Source organism: Camelus bactrianus, chromosome 11 (genome assembly GCF_048773025.1).
Source record: "Camelus bactrianus isolate YW-2024 breed Bactrian camel chromosome 11, ASM4877302v1, whole genome shotgun sequence".
Classification (NCBI taxonomy): Eukaryota; Metazoa; Chordata; class Mammalia; order Artiodactyla; family Camelidae; genus Camelus; species Camelus bactrianus.
In genome coordinates, this window is record NC_133549.1 from 3,981,041 (window position 1) to 4,000,619 (window position 19,579).

The 19,579-nt window shown below is 41.0% G+C and overlaps 1 pseudogene; it reads left to right on the plus strand.

The window, feature by feature from the left end:
• LOC141579011 (trafficking protein particle complex subunit 9 pseudogene) overlaps nt 1–17,168 on the plus strand; it is a 97,080-nt pseudogene extending 79,912 nt beyond the window's left edge.
• Nucleotides 17,169–19,579: the final 2,411 nt, after the last annotated feature.

Consider the following 19,579-nt stretch of genomic DNA (forward strand, 5'->3'; position numbering starts at 1 on the left):
AAAGAGTAGGCAGGTGATAAATGTCTTCTTTGTTACTGATGAAGCCACGTTCTCCATGAACTTCAGGGCTGTGGGAAAATGTGTGTCATGATACTGTGTCCCAGAATTAGAGACTCACCCTTTCCCAGATAGCTCTGGGCCACAGCGAGCCTTCCCTTGAGAGGACCTGCCCCTTCATGCACAGGGCTGTCCTGACATGGAGCTGAGCATCCCAGGTGCTTCCCAATGGTGACCAACACTGGAGGGAAAGGAAGGGTTTCACATTCCCTGCTTGTCTCCCCGGACTCACACCTCACCCTGTTAGTGTGACGAGGGCTAGCTGTGATCCAGCGGCTAGGGGTATGAAGGGAGAAGCACTCTCCATGGCCCAGAGGAGTGGGGAGGAGGCATCCCCTCCCTAGTTTAAACAGGTGGTGGGATGGAATGTGATGGTGCTCCCCAAGAGTTTATAAAAGGAGAAATAAGGATTTTCTTTGGGACTTATACTAGCCAGGAAACACATAATATTATTAGAAGGGAGACTTGTAAATCAATTTTATATTAAGTTGACATTTGTTGAGCACCAAAAATGTGCTACATTCTTTTCTGAGAGTTTTACAGAAATGAATCCTTCAATCTTCTCAACAAGCCAGTAAGGAAGGTTTGATTGTTATCCCAGTTTTACAGTGTGGAAATTTCGGCACGGAGAGGGTAAGTAAGTGGGCCAAGGTCACAGAGCTAGTAAGTGGCAGAGCTGGTATTTAAACCCTGGCTGTCTGGTTTTGAGGCTCCCAGAGATGGGCTTTGGGTGTTTAGAGGTATCTGCATCCCTGAATCTTTGTACCACTTTGCATCAGTTGGCACAGAAAGGACAGGGAAAGGAGAGTTACACAGGTGCTCACTGTCATGTCTCGGCCACTGTCCACGAAGTGTGCACTGTGATTAGCGTTAAATGTTTTCCAGGCAGTAGATCTGTTCGTATAACAGAAATTTAGTCCATTGAGTTAATCTACAAACCCTTCCTGCTCTGCTTCTGTCCATGGTTGCCATGTGACTGCCTGCCTGTGATTGGGCTGTGGAGGAGAAAATGTACTCATGGTTGAACTCTGATATTTCAGTCTGGTTTATAGTTTCACTTCTTCTGTTACATTAATAAGTTTCTGGTTTTCTTGCATCAGTGTGTCCTGAGCTTGGTTAATGTGAAACCAGTCCATGGGAGCCCAGGGATGCTAATGGTATAATTTCTGAGCACACTGTCGCACTTCAACCCGTGCAGACCTGGCTGGAGGATGTCCGACTTCCTCACTGATTTCTCCAAACAGCAGGGTCCTCTCCCACCCCCGGATATGAGGCTGGGAGCTCTATGAGTTGGCCAGTCGGTGGCCAAGTCCACCAATCAGAAAATGATGAAGTACCCGGAAGTGGGTTTAATAGAAGAAAAGGGCTTCCAGGTAGTCCGATGGGCTGTTCGAGTCCATTTGGTGAAAAGCTGTTCACTGTCTGTGGTGAGCTGCTGCTTTGCTGTTGAAAAGTGTGGATTAGATGAAGGGATTTTAAAAAGCAGAAAGGAGTGATTTCAGGTGGTACGTCCACACCGGTGAGAAGTGATGGATGACCGCCTGTGTGAGGCATAGACAGAGTCTTACAAACTTCATAAAACAGCTTTAAAAGCTCTGCCATCTGAGTGCACTTCATAAGGGGTCCAGTTCATCACTGGTCGCGCTGAGAGGGCAAATAATTGATGATGGCGGAAAGGACACGGAGGCATCAAAAAGTCTCAGTCATGTTCCCTGTTTAAAGGATGTGGCACAATGTAATATATTTGAGCTGGTTTTTCACTGAACAATTTTTAGTGTTTTCTGGGACTCCCCAGTGCCCCAAGGCTCCATGCAGCTGGGTGTCCCCGCAGAGCAGCTCTGTCAGCGCTTGCCCTGGGCTGACGTGGTGTCACGGGGAGCAGGACGGTCAGCGTCCACGGCTCCTCCGAGATCCGTCTCCTCATCCGCAGTGCCAGGTTGCTCATCCGTGTCTACTTAGTAGGTTTGCTGAGAATCACACGTGATGGTTGTCAGGTGTGGTTTGTGATTGTCTCTGTGAATGGCATATAGTCAGTGTTTGTTAGAAACCCTTGTTTTTTTAGTATAATTGTAGCAGCTAGATTGCAGTGGTTTTAACTCTGTATTTTTTTATAACTTTAGTCTTATTTTTAAATATGCACTTATTTTTATTTATTTTTTTGGAGGTACTGGGGACTGAAGCCAGGACATTGTGCATGCTAAGTAGGTGCTCTACAACTGAGTAATACACACCCTCCTTGTCTGCACTTGAAAATAAATATTGCAATACACAAAATAGATCTTATACACCATCATGGGACCTAGTCTCTGTATAGACAATTGAACACGTATGCTATTTCAATAAGAATAAATGTTGTTGAGACATACATTTCTGAATCTGTTAATGTGCTTAAAAACGATCATAGGTAGTGATAAACACGAGTCTTTGATCCAGTACTTCTTAGGGTCTGTTTTGCCATCAATGGAAATTACATTCTACAGAGAAGGCTAATTGGGTCTCTTTGATATTTGGATGGTTTAGCAGATGATCAAGGCTTTCAAAAGCTGACAGAATTGTATTTTAAATTAACTACAAAGTTATCTTCTAGAAGTTGGAATTCCTAAGCTTGTGAAGTGTCCAGTAATCCAGGGGGTATGTGTCTGTGTCTGTGTGAACGTTTGTGTGTGTGATTTCAGGAAGGTAGAAATAAGTTCCATATGGACTTCTGATACCTTTCTCCTCCAGTTCAAGGTGTAGGCATATATTTACACAAATAAATTGATATTCTTTTGTCATTTGGCATATTGGGAATAAGAGGTTGTCATACTTGTTTCAGAAGGGTTGGGGAGCATGGGCTTAGAAAACGGGAGGAGAAAGAGGCCGGGAGGCACTTCACACTCTGTGCAGGATTTGAGGAACAGTAGCTTTTCTTTTTTCTTCTAAAGCAAACTGGCGCTGAATTGTAACATACTATTACTCAGAATTGCTTTTCTGATCAGATACAAGTGCCTCAGATTTTTGAAGGCAACATGAATGGTGAAATGTGTTTTAGCAGTTATCTTTAAAAGTAGTTTTATTTTTCAACTAAAAGGCTATAGCCTGTTCTTTCTTCCAGCGGTACAAGACATGCTCATTAATCTATGTACATGATCTGTGTGCTTAGTTTCTTTGGTTTTGTTTTTTTTTTTGAAATGCTTGTTTCATTGTGGTTTGAATGAATGTTTAAAATTTCTGGATTTTGATGTTTAGAACATGCTGATTTATGAGAACCGTTAAAAACCTGATTGTTCTTTGGTCCTTGTTTGTTGGGGCACCCTATTGATTTCTGTTGTCTGTTAAAGAGGGAAATGCTTCCTCTAGCCTGCAGATCATTAAGTGAATGGTTTGCAGTGTGCCTTTAAAATTCTTTGAATGCATTGAGCATGTTTGTCCAGTGAATTTTGAATTGACTCATTGTAATGACTTTGCTTTTGTTCTGTGGCTTTTGCTCCTCTCCACAAGAATTTGAATTCTCTGTTGCATTTTGTATATGTGTTCTTAACAGGGGAAGAAATTTTGCATTTTTTACATAGGTGGGTTTTCCTATCCCCTCTGAATGCCTTCTGTAATTGATACAGCGAAAATCTGTTATTGCAGTGCTTAATTATTTTATAAACTATTTTTTGGCATAATCAGAAACAATGACAAAGAATGATTAAAAAAATACAAAAACCTTCCTTCCTTTGAAGAATAGAAATGAGGTGGTCAGGCTCACGCATGCTTTGTGCCTGACACACTTACTCTGATTTCATTGTGTATCATGATTCGGAGATGGAGTTGTTTCAGATTTGTAGAGTTTTGTTTTAACATTTGTGTTGAATTCTTTCTCCAGGCTGATGTTTCCTGTTGTGTTTGTGGAAAGAGTAGAAGGGAAACAAATACTTTGTTTTGTTTTCAGGAGTCCTGAGTTGATGAGAAAAGGGTTGAGGGTGGGCTGAGGAACAGAGTGACACTCCCTCTCCTCCCGGCTGAAATTGATAAACAAATAAATCAATTAAGTGTATCGATATTTGACCAATAGAAGTTAGCGAGCCCAAAATGGATAGATATGCCCAATGGAAATTACTGAGTTCACCTGTAGAATTATGTGCTTTACCAAGTAGAAGCAGCTTAGAGCAATCAGAAAAATCAGTAATATGATGAGATATAAAAGGGATATCATATCTTTTATTTCTGAAACTTTTCTACGGTAAGTTGTGTAGAGTTAAAATTAAGTTTCAGGCACCAGGATTTAAGAGTGTGGGTGGTTCTGTAGGATCGTTATTCACGGATGTGCCTAGACCCTGCTAGAGTGGCTGAAGATGGCAGGAAAAGACCCAGAGGCAGGATTTGCCATCCTAGGGTGTCCTCCATAATGGTTCCATGTGAAAGCCCATGATTGGTTTAACAAACTGTAACACACCCCAGCCGCCTGTGAACTTTGATAAGAAAAAAATATGCTTAGAAACTGCTTTGCAAGCAAGTGCCTGTGCATCCTCACACCAGTCTCCTTGCCTTAAAAAGCAGAGACAATGCTTTGCTTGCATAGTTGATGCTTTAGATAGAACTCTGCTGGTTGCAAAGCAAGGACCGTGGCCCTCAGCTAAAAACGCTGGGCTTGTGTGCTGTTAGATAGTCTATTATCCCCAAAACAAGGACCTGGCTGGTCTGGTGGTCTGCTTTGTAATTCACATATCTAAAAATGTATCTTGTTCCCCTCACCCCATGACTTCCCTAAAGATACACTAATCCTTTGTACTCATTGTGGATTTTACAATCTCTGCCTCATCCCGTCTTTCCCGAAGTTCCTCCTTACTAACTCACAACTGTTGATGAATTTTTCCTTTGATTATACACAGTAAATATGGGAGCATTTGAGAGGGTGGTGGAGTTGGCTCCCTACTCCCTCTCAATTTCTTGACTTTTTACACAGAGTCTTGAATAATCATTCCGTGCTGGTAAGACTTCTGCCAGCCAGATGCCACAGTTCCAGGTGAGAAGTATGCAGGCTTTATCTCTCCTACCCGAGGGAGAGAGAGGAGAGAATTGAGATATGCTCCCCCATGGTCCCTTCCTGCCACAGGGCCACTGCAGTTCACCTGAAGCCTTCTGGCCTCTGCTCAGAGGACCTCTGTCCCAGGACTGACTGCAGCCTTTTCTTCCCTTGTCAACATTTCCTTTCAGAAGTTGGTCTCTTCTCTGCAATTCAAACCTGGCAGATGTGATGGTGGTCAGCGTGCTGGTGGGCAGTCATTTGGGGACTCCCAGGAGCCATGCTGATTCTCCTGAGTCTCTCAATCGGGGTTACAGAACAGTCGAGAACCTAAGGAAGCCCATTCACGTGAGGTCAACAGAGCATTACATCACTTTCATTTTATTTTTGAATTTTCAGTGGAGAAATTATTTGTAGCAAACTGTTCCAGATTTTCGGCCGCCTGCTTTCCACATCACCACTTCCTTGCTGGCTCTGGTGTTTGTTTTAAAGACCAGGTTTCTTCTCTGGTCATTTCTAGCAGCTGGGCTTGCCGAATCCTTGATCTGCATTTGAAGCAGAATGCTTCTTCGTGATGTGAAACTAATTTTCCTATTTCTGAATATTTCGTGTACACTCAGCAACTGTTTCAAGTGAACTGCTCTTGTCCAATTTCGGTTAACTCACATTTGCTGATCTCCTGCTTTCATGCTGAGGGCAGTTTCTTCTTCCTGTAATAAAATTTAGCAATTTGCATTTACTATGGGATGGTACTGGCCCGAGGTGCTTTTTTTCTTAACAGTTTTAATACAATTCACCCATTAAAATGTACAGCGGTTTTTACTCTATGCCCAGAATTGTGCATCCCATTCAATCTTAGAACATTTTCTTCCCCCCAACAGGAAGCCCCGTATGCATAAGCAGACATCCCCATTTTCCCCATCCTCCTCCAGCCCCAATGAGCCACTCTTCTCTCTCTGTGGATTTGCCTGTACTGGACATTTCATTTAAATCGAGTCACTTCATGTAAGTGGAACCGTCTATTATGACTGACTTCTTTCACACTGAGTAACGTTTTCAATGTTTGTCCACGTTGTGGCCTGGGTCAGTACTCTATGCTTTGCTATTGCTGAATAATATTCCACTGTATGGCTGGGCCCCACTGTTTACCCATTCATCAGGTGATAGGCATTTGGGTTGTTTCTGCTTTTTGGCTGTGATGAGTAGTGTCGCCGCGAACATTCCTTTAGGAGTTTTTATGTGGACATTTGTTTTCAGTTCTCTTACGTGTGTGCCCACAGAGCAGAATTGCTGGGTCATTCAGAAACCAAATGTTCAACTCCCTGAGGACCTGCCAGGCTGTTTACCAAAGTGGCCACGCTGTGTTACGTCCTCACCAGCAACTGCTGCGTGCTCCGCTTCCTCTGTGTCCTCATTAGTGCTTGTTTTTTTTTTATTATAACCTATTGTTGTGGGTGTGAAGCGGTTTCTTCTAGTGGTTTTGACTTGATTTTCCTTAGAGCTAATGATATTGAACATCGTTTCATTGTACTTATTGGCCATTTGTATATTTTCCTTGAAAAATTCCTTTTCAGATCCTTTATTCACCTTTTAATTGAGTTGCCTTTTTATTGTTGAGTTGTAGGGTTTTTTTGTTTTTTTTTTTTTTTTTTCATTTGGAGATACAAATTCCTAATCAGATAAATCATTTGAAAAAATTTCTCTTGTGAATTGGTTTTTCACTTTCTGGATGGTGCCTTTTGAAGCAAAGTTTTAAATTTTGATGAACTCCAATTTATCTCTGTTTTCTTTGTTCCTTGTGCTTTTGGGGTATTATTTAAAATCTGAGGTATTTTATTTAAAATTTTATATATAAAATAACTTAATTCGTAGGACCATTCTAGGAGATGGGTGCGGTTGTTGTCCCCAGTCTATGGATAGGGGACTGAGATGCAGAAAATTACACTGCCATATCAGTGTCACAGCTACCCAGTGCTATGGGAGTTCAGACCCTCATGTTTGTCCCCAACATCTGTGCTTTTCACCAACATGCTCCACTCCTTCCTGGAATCGTTAATGAAAAAGTGTTTCCGTTTTTGATATCTTGTTAGTTTGTTTTCTCTTTGGGGACCTCATCTCCTCATTCTCCTTTCAGATATCAGTGTAGATTTATTTTAGGTCTCATGTAGGCAGAAGCATTGCTATCAGTTAACTTCTTTATTACTCACTCTCCGGTGATGATTGTTGCTATTTGACCTAATCAAGTCATGCTTAACTCTTTCCTGCTCATGACACTGAAAAGAGTCATGACTTACAGAATGCTCAAAGAAGAAAGTACTTGATTGATTTCATCTTGCTACCCAATCAAACCAATCAAATAAAAACCCGGTGTTGACACAGATTATATGCCCTCCAGAATAGGGTCACTGTCTTCCTTGTGTTTCATTTGTTTGGTCACACTGTCTGGATAGCGCCTTGCTGTCCAGCAGTTTTGTGAGGATACGGTGCTCGTGAATCATTGTAAGGACAGAATTTTGACAACAGACTATGTTGTTCATTTCACAAGGGAAAAGATAATACAGAAATACTGCTCAGATTTATTTTAAAATTAAGCTTGGAATTTTGAGAAGAATTCAAGAAACCATACAAAGATCTTTTTCACTAATTTTAGATCTATCTTAGACACATTATGGTTACATAGCAGAGTAACTTATCAAGTAGATTTGACAAGAGGTGTGTATTATTGATTTTTTGTTTTAGTTGAAATATTCTATCTGAGATAAAGTAATCAGTGCCTATAAATGCACAAATATGTTTGTATTTCTATGTAACATGGGTGCAGACTTCATATGATTCTACATAATATATATGACTGTGTGTTTTACTGTGTCTGTCAGTGTTTTTATAGTTTTTCAGCAATGGTGTAACTTTAGAATTATTCTAAGAAAATCACCCCAGATTCTAGTGCAGTTTGTACTGTGTATCCTGTCTTATGCATTTGATTCCACTGTCCCCTCAGGGAGGAATTTCCTCTCCTATTGAGTTAGTAGCAGATTTAAAGGAACTGTGATTTCTAGGCCTTTGCTCTCCATGTGTTTGCAGTTGGCTGTCAATCACGATTTTCCCTTTCTTGAGTTTTCATTGTTCAATTAGAATTTTTGAAAATAACTACTAATATGTTTCACAGGTCTCCCTAGAAACTTGATGTGTTTGTGCTTTTCAGTTTTCAATTTATGAAAAATGTAAATGCACCCTTGTTTTTAAGTAGTCTTTTTCACTAGAAATTGTTTATCTCTTTATAGTTAAAATAATTTTTTTCCCAATGAATGAATCGTTGTGCATGTTTTAAAAGATACCTTACGTTTTATTTTTCTTATTCTAACAGTTATATTCATTGTAGAGAATTTAGAAAATAAGGATAAACACAGTAATAACTTAAAATGGCATCTAATCTCACCTGGAGATACAGTTGCATGGTTTGAAATTGAGAATTACAAGTCCTCTCACGTTGTTCCTCTTTTTCAAGTACGTTTTGGTTACTGAGACCCTCGAATTCCCATATGAATTGTAGCAGCAGCTAGTCAGTTACTGCAGAGGAGCCCACTGGGATTGTGATCGAGACCACGTTGAATATATGGATCGCTCTGTGGAGCACTGACATTCCAAGAGCGCTGTCATCTGATCCAGAAATGTGCGTGGTTTGTCTGTCCAGGTATTTAGGTCTTCTTTAATTTTTTTCAACAATGTGTAAAGTTTACATAGTATTACTTTACTTTATTTTTTCCCTTTATACTGAGTAAAAGTGTGCAAGGTACCGGAATCAGATCTGTATTATAGCCCCGCCACTTGCTGCTACCATGGATGCTGCGGTCTTTCTTTGCCCTCTGTAAAATCTTGCACAAAATAGGACCTAAGTAACTCTTTCTTGAATGAATGATTTTATGATTGCTGAATGATGCTTGAGAATCCTTGTGATGATATCTTTTTCCCAGACTTTCCCCTTTTCTTAACTATGCCCTTTCTCTTCCTTTCCTCCAGCCTGGGTTTCAGCCTGCCTGTGGCATTGATTTTCCCTATCTGTGGACTCTTCCTTTCACTCGTTCACGATAATGTTACATGTGGGCTGTGGAAACTTGCTAGATGTCAAGAAAGAGCCAATCCATTGCATGCTAGTATTTTTAGTGTGTGGTATACTTTTATCGATTGAAATTAAACCAGGCTGACCCCCTGAGCTCTTTTCACCTTCCTATACATGATACTGCTCTGGTTGCTGCATGTGCCCTTCCCCCAGACTTGGTTTTGGACTTGAGTAAGTCAGCATCACTGGAGACCTCTCTTTAAAAGATGAAGAGGACATTTGATCCTTCTCCCTGGTTGGGGACTTGGATGAGATGAGGTAACAGATAAAGAATGGAGCCCCAGCTCATTCTGACCACTGCTCTTTCCGTTCCTTTCTCCAGGGGAAAATATTACAATTCAAAAATACAAAGATTGTGAGCTAATGAGATAGACAAGACAACCGATCATTTATTAAATGTCCTTTCATGCCAGAAACAAATGTATTATACACAAAATAAGCACACAAAGCACGGTAGAACCGTGATTACAAACGTGGGTCCGAGTTCGAGTCCTGCTCTGGAATGACCAGTCCTGTGAGATGGAGAACTGGTAGGCCGGCTTAGCGTCTCTCGGACTAGTTTTCTGTCCTGCAGAGACGGGGCTCGCTAGGCTTCCCCCCAGTAGATGTGCTGGGGGGTGTAAGTGATGCGCGTGGGCAGCCCTAGCACAGCTGCTCGTTCCTCGTAAGTGCAGGAGAGCATAGCTTTTGCGGTGACGGCTTTAAGACCGCCCCATGAAGACTCTCAGTGCTCCTAAGGGATGCCTTGTGGTTTGGAGATGGGATTCTCATTTCTGTAAATACCCAAGGATTGTGTTATTGGGCCCTGCTGATTTGAAACTATTCTTTAGAAAGTACATATTGTAGATATATTTTTCAAGCATGCATGATTTTTTCTTTTATTATTTCTAGTTCTACCCTCTCATCTCTTGGTGTGACTTTTCATGGAATCCAGGAAACAGCCCTAAGCCACCTGCCTCTTCACACGTCTCCGTGGCGGTTTTCTTCCCTGACTAAAAGAGGGTTCTGCATAGGGAATTTTCTTTGTTCCCCTTTTCTTGGAGTCTCTCTGTCTGTCTGCCCACGTCTCACCTGTCCAACTGTCCATTTCTCTACCCACTCATTCTTCTGACTTGTTCCAAAAAGCATTTCAGGCAGCTTACAGAAGAACAGATACCAAATAAACAGGTTAGAAAATGGGGCCAAGTTCAAACTGTGAGGCTAGGAGGCGGGCCTGTGTTAGGGTTGCAGGCGTGAGACACACGCGTCTGCCCTGTGACTTATATGATAGACAGCAAGAGTGTGCCTGTGGCTCCCAGCAGACACAGGGAAACAGGGTTTGTGGGAGATGCTCACTGGCTGTGAAATAAATAAGTGGCTTAGGAGAAGCCCAGCCTTTCCAGCTACTAAGGCTTAGGAGAATATTTTGAGTGTCTTCCAAATCAGGGTATTGAATCTTTTATATTTTCAGAGATCTATGTATAGTTGGTTACATTCTATACCTGGAAATTTCTCCAAAAGTGCTTCCTACGTGAGTCCCATGACTCGGAAATGGGGTGGTTCTGCTCATTGAAGGGTGTTGGTCAAAAACATAAAATGACAGCCTCAAAGGAGCCTGGGATTTGTCAGTTATGTTTTGTCAGTGCTGCACATTTCAGAAAACACTTTCACCGTTTCTGTCCATCTGAGGTGGCAGCGTGCTCTCTTACCAGCATCAGGAGCTCAGGGCTACAGGATGGTGGGGGCTGACTGCACTGCCGTGAAGACCGCTAAGGTAGTTACTGCAGGCGTGGTGCTTTCATGTAGTGCATTTCATGTTCTTTAATAGGTTTTAACAGGTAGTTAATTAAGTGTATTAATTAACATTTAATAAATATGATGCTTTGTTGAAAAGACAGTTATAGGCAGAATATAAGTTGTGAACACTTTGAAAACGGTTTCATTACTGAAATTTCAGTAGGGAAGATTTAGTTTATCTTATTTATGCCTCTCTTTAAAAGTAACAAAGAAACAAGACAGAAAAAGCAGAGGATGATTTCTGTTCTTCCTCTCGGCTTGCAGGTGCCCTCACCTCCAGTGGCATCCATCCAGACACCAGCACTGACACTGGCCGTGCTCAGAACTGCCTCAGCCCCGAAGACACAACTGACAAATAGAAGGGGGCCACGCCCTGTTACAGCAGGTGCTCTCACTTTGTGGGTCCTTATGTAACTGCATGGTTTTAATCAGGATCGCCCGTTCTACATTGTGTGGCGCTGCTGCCGTGTCTCCTAGTTATTGTTTCTGTAAATACTCGTGTATTTTTTTCAATGTGTGGTACTAGACATCTAAAAATGCTTTTTTTAGATGAAAAATAATGTGTATTTTATATAAAAGTCTGAAAAAAGGGGCAAAAGTGTCTATCCTGATCCCACTACTCAGAGATAATATTTAACACTTTAACATCTATTTTCTGTTCTTTTCATCATTGTGTATCTCCTCTGTCATAAAAACCAGCGAGCAATCTGTGACTTTTTACTTTGTGGAGACCTCCATTTTCCATTGTGCTTATTACGCGTTTTTCTACAATATTCTATCCCCCCTAGCATGATTTTTAATGACCAGTATAGCATTCTGTCTTGTGGAGGCATCTTCCATTTTACTTCGGACTTAAATAAACTTTGAAATTCCAAGTATACTTAACTGAAGTACTGAAAAGAGAACTGTGGTGGTACCAAAAAGCCCCTACATCCCTTCCCCTTTTTTCCTGAGAGTAAAAACTGCTGAAAATGTGGTGTATATATGTCATGACCTTTATGCCTATGTCATATATATATACACATTCATACATACACGTATATCAGAAATCTATCTATATGTGTGTGTTTATATGCTTTATTGAAAAATAAGGCCATACTATATGTTTTCTGCAGCTCGGTTTATTCACTCAGGGGTATATCATAGACTTCCTCCCACTCCACATTCACCCGGTCCTTTCAGATAGAGTAGAGGGGTCTCCTGATATGTAGGTTTGGTCTCTTGTGCAAGGACACCTTCGGTGGGAAAGTACTGTGGACAAGGCCTTGGACCACGCCAAAACGCTGGCCCCTTAGTGCCTACAGCTCGCCTTGATTTACGGTATCATTGTCTTGATGGTGGATACTTAAGTTTTCTCCATTTTCCACTGTCAGAAATGGTGTTTGACTGGCATCCTTCTTGTACAAACATTCCTGTGACCTTGAATGAGTATTCCTTTAGTTAAGGTTTCTGGAAATTCAGTCCCTGGATGTGACAATTACATACATCACAGGCTCCTTTCAAGTGACTCTAGAAATTCCTTCTCCTGTGGGGAATGAAAAGATGTAGAATAACTTATGTAACAAATTGTCTATCGCTGGATATGATTTCACTTCAGCTTTTCTTCCCACCATTGTAAAAAGTGCTGTGTAAATGCTCTGATGAGTACATCTTTTTGAACTGATTTTTTTTTTTCTAAGTGAAACGATTCCTAAAAGTGGAGTTCAGTGTGTGTGTACACACGTTTTTCAGAGTTTACATATCGATTGATATGTCGTCCTCCAAAAAGATCGCTAACAGTTTGTTCTCTCAAAGATGGACACTAGCTAGAATATCTTTTAAAAACATTTGCCAATATGATGAGCGAAAGTGCTTTTTCTTTGTTTTAGTTTGCACTTGATGACCAGAGATGTATTGAGCATTTTTCACTCATTAGCCATCTGACTTTTAAAAAGTGAATGATTCCTTTTGTCCTTTGCACACATTTAAGTGAGGGAGCTTCTTGTTGCTTTGTGACAGCTCTTTGTATGTTATGAACATTAACCCCTTGTCTTCATCAACATGTATCACAGAGCTTTTACTTGTCATATCTTGCCTTTCATTTTGTTCAGTAGGTTTATTTTTGTTGTGGCCCAAAATAAACTTAAGATAGTTAATGTCTTCTCTTTGGGTTTTATCCTTGATTTTATTCTTAGAAATACTTTCTTATAATGATATATATCTCTTCTGTAGGTTTTTCTAATCTCTAAGATGGAGATGATAATAGTACTTGTTATAGAGAGGAGAAGTTGAATTAATATGAGCAAAGAGTTGTATTTGCTGTTATTACTATTTTCTAATATTTACATCACTATCTGTAATTTTTCTTGTGGTCATTGTGACTGGAATAGAATTTGTTTTTTCCAGGTGATTCTCTGATTGTCCCAAGACAATTATTAAATTCATACTTGGCTCTTTGATTTGAAATCCCACCTGTAAAAAATACTTATGTATACTAGAGTCTCTTTTTGAGCTCATGGCTTATTTCTGTCAATCTTACTTTCTTATTCCAGTGCTATATCTAGCATATTGTAAAAATTTATTTAATATCTGACAATGCGATTTTTTTTGATTCTTTTGTCCATCCCTAATTTTCTTGGCTAGTATTATGACTTTATTATTCCTGAAGAATTCTAAAATACTTTTTTCAAGTTAAAAAAAAAACAGATAAGAGTTGTCATGGGATTTTTTAGTAAGTTTTGAATTATATTTAGGAGAACGTACACCTTTACAAAACTACTTTCCTCCATACAATATGCTGATGTCTCTACATTCACACCTCTTACTTTACCACTCAGTACAGTCCTGTACTTTCTCCATGTACAACATGGGCATTGTTTTAGAGTTTATTCCAGATTATTGTTGATGTTTTTGTTAATTTTGTAAGTGAAAATTTTTTGCTATTATATATTTTAACTGTTCAAACTGACACCTAGGAAGGCAGATTCGGTTTGTAAATACTCACTTTGTAACTTGTCATTTAAAATTGTAAGTATTAAGTACTTGTTCCAGAATCCTTTCTTTTGTGTTTTTAAAAATTTGTTTCCAAGATTCTCAAAATGGTCATAGCTAAGTATTAGTATAGGTGGGGAGACAGATGGAGAGAGGTAGTGTGGCTCATGTACAAACTGTGAGCAGTTTCATGGCTGCCTTTAGGCTGGAGAAGCCCCAGAAGAACCCAGGTTAGACAGGGGGTGGCTTCGTATGCACTTGAAAGCCAGCTTTCCTGCCTGTATGGTGAAGCCTGGTGGGCGTGGCAGGTAGGTGATCAAGATCCGATGAAGGTCATTGGCTGCACAGAGCGCTGTGTCTGTGAGAACTGGAGACCTCTGCCATGGGAAATGCTTGGTGCCAGGAACAATGCAGGGGAGCTGGGTAGCCTGTGTGTTAAGGATTTTCCAGTCCTGGGAGTGGGAAGATGAGACTCTGCATTCAGATCTGAGTTTGAATTCATCCCCTCTTGTTTACTGGTCCTCTGACTTTTGTCAAGTTATCTACCCTCTTTGAACTCCTGTTTTCTTGTCTCTCAAAACAGGAGAATTACAACCTGATGCTAGCATTTGTTCAGGGTAAATTATCTGTGTCTACAAGATGTCACGTATAGTCACAAGCTCAGTGAGAAATAGGCTGTCGCTTCTTCTGCAACTCAGTGCTCGACAAGACATCGGGAGAAAGACAGTTCCTAATTTGTATGTTATGCCAGTAGGAACAAAATTAATGTTTTGCCTTTCCCTAGCAGTATACTTACTCCTTTGCTTCATTTACCTCTCCTCCTTTCCTTTCCCTTCCTCCACCAAAATATCCTGAGACTCTCTCAGAACACTAGATTCAAATTACTTTAAAAGTTGGCTCATTCCCTAGAAATGACAGTGACATAAAAAAATCTGTTCACATCCCAGACTTGACTGTATTTGACTTACACACATACACACACACACACATCTGGCTACCTCTCAATTCCTGAGGGAGAAGGACCACTTCTTCTGAGTTTTCATTCACTGAGCGTGAGAGCAAAGTCTCTTAAGCAGACTTTCTCCTGGCTTCATGCATGGTTTTTTATTGGATTTCTCTGTGGCCATAGAATTATTCTCCTACTAGAAGAGAGGAAGTGGAGACATAGAGATTCTGCTTAGATATTGGTGTCATCATATTTGAGTTGGAAAGGACTTAAGACAGCATAGAGTTGTAACTTTTTATGGGTGAGAATCCATGATGGTGTAACTTGGACAAGAACCTGGGTCTCCTGACATTGTGTCCACATGGATGAAGAGGCAAATGGGTGTGGGATGGCAGGTATCCTTCTTGCTTGAGTTCCAGGGTCTTGCTAGTTTTCATTACTCAGCTGCCTTTAGTTTATGTCCATGTGGCCTCTCATGGGAATGTCACTCTATCCTGATAGATTGAGTTTCTTATCAGCAAAAAGCTCTGGACCCACTCACATTGCCCAGAGTATTTCTGCTGACCTGCTGACACTTTATGTAAATGAGACCTAAGAAAACTGCTGGATATAAAACCCTTATTTTTATCATTTGCCCTCAAATTCCATAGGAAAGGGGTGCTGTCTCAGGCTGTGTAAGGCTTGATCTGAACAAATATAGGGTGATAGTTTGTGCTGCTGGACCATCACAAGTGGAATGGGATTTCCACCTTAGTTTTTAGAATCAGGCAGACGAGTTCAAATCTTGCCTTTACCAGTTAATAGCTTCGTGACGTTGAGGAAGAAAGTTTACTTATTTGTGTCCAATTTTCTTTATCTGTAAATAAGTTCAGTATTTATTTTAGGGTTTTTGTTTTAGAATTGAATGAGCTAATTGCCTCACTTATACCTAAAATACTGATTGCGTGGTTCTATGCTGGTGCCTTGGTAGTTGATTACTAAGGGAGTTGGCAATGAGAATGGGGGTGGGGGACCCCTGGATCATGGAGCTTATATTCCAGGATATGCTTGTAAAAGACTGGATGTGCAGTGGGTTTTTAGTAAATGTCTATTCTTTTCCTAATCCCCATTGATTGTATATATATATTTATACTAATATGTGAACTATTTTGTTGCAATTTAAATCTCTTTGTAGTATTTAAAATATGTAGCTATAACAAAAATACGTGAAATAAAATGATTTGATTTTTATTTTCCTTTCAATAATGAAAACAAAAGAAAATAGAAAAGAAAAAGTTTTGTAGGACTAGAAATAATTTTATTTCCATGGAATCAAGCCTTTATATTAAGTTTTTTGGTTTTGTTGTTAAATGGCATGTAAAATTAATAGGTTGTGACTTCAGTGTTGATAGCTAGGTGAGTTTCTTGTTATTGTTGTCTTTGATGAATTATTTTCACTAGATCATAAATGATGTGCATGCTACATATTGGAAATGAGGAAGAAGTGGAGACATACTAACTCCAAAGTATTTTGTTACCGAGTCCAAACTCATTCTACTTGCCGCATGACAGGCCAATAAACTGGGAGATGAGGTGTTGGGGCAAGGAATAGTGACTTTATCTGAAAAGCTGACAGACCCAGAAGATGTCAGACTGATTTCCTGGAGAACCCTCTTCCCCAAGTCAGAATTCATGCTCCTTTTATACTGCAAAGGGGAGGGGGTGTGGTTGGTTGTTGCAAACTTCTTGCTGTACGAATTGTTTGTCCTTGGTGTCCTTTGTCCTTGCAGCTGTCCATGTGGGTGAAATCATGGTGCCCCTGTAAAACCTTCAACAAAAATAAGGTTATTCTTTATTTTGCAACTTGAAACTCTCTACATAAGTGCAGAAGAGCTAACATCCTTAAAGATCAGAGCCCAGAGAATAGGCTCTCCTGTATATTTCAGGCTAAAGTCAACTTTCTTTCACAAAAGGTGTAGAGCTAACTAGTCTGAGCCTAGAAAACAGGGCAAAGGATTAAAGCCAAAGGAACAGATCCAACACGGAGTCAGATTTCTTCTTCCCTATTACAATTTCTTTTTCCATCTCATAAATAATTTTAGTAAGAAACATAAGCAATTTTGTATTTTTGCTTCTTAATAACTGATAAGTGGGCTGACTACATTTTTGTGAGCAGGGATGCTGTGCGGGCCTTGGGGTCTCAGCAAACTCTTGTTGAGGGTGGTTGACCCTGCAACATGTCTAATGCCCCCAGGAATGTTGGTGAGGGTCCCCCCAGCCTGGGGCTCTATTCAGGAAACAGCGTATGGGCATTGACCTCTGGAGACCTCTTTTTCGGCGGCAGAAAATTTTTTCAGATACTGTGATTGAAAAATCACTCCAGCTGGGGATAATTTGGGAAAAAAGGAAGAGGGAAATTGTTTGGAGTAGAGTAGAAGAGAAATGCAGAAGATCAGGGAGGCTGGGGGCTTGGCAGCTGGGCCTAGGGAGAGAGGGGAGCAGAGGTGTGGAGGGGCCCGGCTCCAGAAACAGCTCCTGCACCTGTCCCCGCACCCAAGCCACACAGCTTTTAATTGGCCTGGGCCACTCTCCTGGCTGGATGTCACCCTGGGCAGAACCTTGAGAACTGAAGTTGACAGGTAGGCAGCACTCACCTAGGGGGTCACTGAGGACTTTGTTCAAGTCCACAGTGCCTTTTCTGGTCATGTGTCTTCACTTGCCCTTTATCTCAGGATCTGAGGAGCAGGAGCAAGAAACTCAGGGAGAGACATCCGACTGTGTTAAGAGAGGACAGACAGAGTGACACGGGAAGCGAGGACTATTGCAGCAAAGTAAAATGACTTCACAACTATTGCATCAGACCTGCAGGTGTGAGAGAGCCTGAGCCTGTCTCAGAGTGCAGGGGACAAGCAGAAAGGAAAGGTAAAATTTCCACTGACAATTGAAATTTTGCAAAATAGCCTGCTACTTTTGGTTGTATCACTTGAATGAATGCAGGTGTGTTTCTGTGGGCATTTATAGGTTCACTCAACCCCACCAGCCCCTCTTGCCCCCATCAGGGGTGGGTTTTCTCAAGCACAGTGCCCCTCCTGCTTTGGGGGGCCACGCTGTGGTTCCTCGCCTGGGGCCGGACTGCTGCAGGGCGCTGAGTCCCCGAGGCGCGGCCTGCGAAACACGACAGGAACACCTCTGCTCTTGACTGAAGGCCTCCTTTTCCCGCTGCAGTGTTAGAATGCCGGTGACTCAGTTAGAAGCGTGCATCCAAGCGGTTCTTCCTTGTCATCACCATCTGGAAGCGGAACCTGAATCTTCTGAATTTCTCCAGAATGTGGTTTACAATCACCTTCGACAAGTGGTTGTGTGTCCTCTTACAAGTGGAGGTTTTACTGCCGTTTTCCTGGAACTTTCTCACCACTAGTCCATCTGATTTTTCTGTGCTAGGATTCAGTATGGCCTGCTAAAATTTCTGCAGTCAGATCTTGAAACCCTGATGAAGAGGATTATTTTATTTTTTATATGATAGTCTTTTACTTTCAAACTTCAGAATTTTCTGTTCTTTCACTTTTTAGGGTGGATTTGGAGAAACAACTTTGCTCTTACTGTCCTTGCGACCTGTTGCTTTATGCCTCTAACCCGTCTTCTGTCACTTTTTAGGCGGTTCTATTCGTGACCCTGTCCAGGTTGTTCATATTATAAAACATAAAGTGTGTGAAAGTACAGTTCCTTTTATTCTGAAAGCATTCCACAGATACCACTGAAATCTGGGTGTGGTTTTAAGAAGACAGAAGTATTAGAACATGTACTTGCAGGTTGCTAGTGCAAAATCCCCAAATCAAAAGTCTAGTTAAATATCTAACATCTTTCTAATCTACCTTGGATTTGTATGGATAAGTGAAGCAGTTTGCTAAGAACTCAAGACCAGGGTTAGAATACAGGCTTGTGTAGCTCAGCAGGTCCTCCAGAGGTGATGCTCTGCCAGAGGGTGGGGCTGAGGGGAGAGGGCGGGTCCTCCCCTCCCTGAGCTGATAGTTTCATGGCAAAGACCTTCACCAGGTGAAGAACTTGGAGTTTCTTCTAAGAACAGTGGGTTTGAAAAGAGTCTTAAAAGCATGGGAGTGACAGAATCCCATTTGTGTCAAGTAGGGAAAAGTGGCTGGGGGGCCACTGGGAGACTCATAATTCCATGTGGGAAGTATTTGTGGCTTCCACCTGAGAAGTGGGACGGTCAGTGGGAAAAAGCGAACAGATTGAAGTCATGTTAGATGGTAAAATGAAAGGATGAATGATGTCTGTGTGGGTAGGATGGAGTAAGGCCAGGGTTTTTGGGTGGATTAATACGGTAAATGATGGTCCTGCTGTGCTCTGAGGAGGGGAAGCTGCAGAGGGAGTTCTGCGGGAAAACTGATGAGTTCAGCTGTGGGTAAAATGAAAGGCTGTTAGATGTGTGGTCTGGGAGTTCAGGTGAGAGCCAGTAGTGGGTAGGGGGCAGGGGAGAGAGACCTTCAAATCATTTTATCTTGTGAATATACAAAAAAGTGTGAGTAATACACTTATGCCTCTATATTCTGGATTTAAAACCCATTAACATTTTGCTATATTGACTGCAGAGGTTCTTAATTCTTTTAATACAAATAAAATAAATAGAAGCAAAATAGTGGAGTTAATGAAAATCTTAGAGTTGACGTGTGTCCTTGTATGTATTTTGATACCTCATCTGTTTATAACCATAATCTATTAAAAGTTA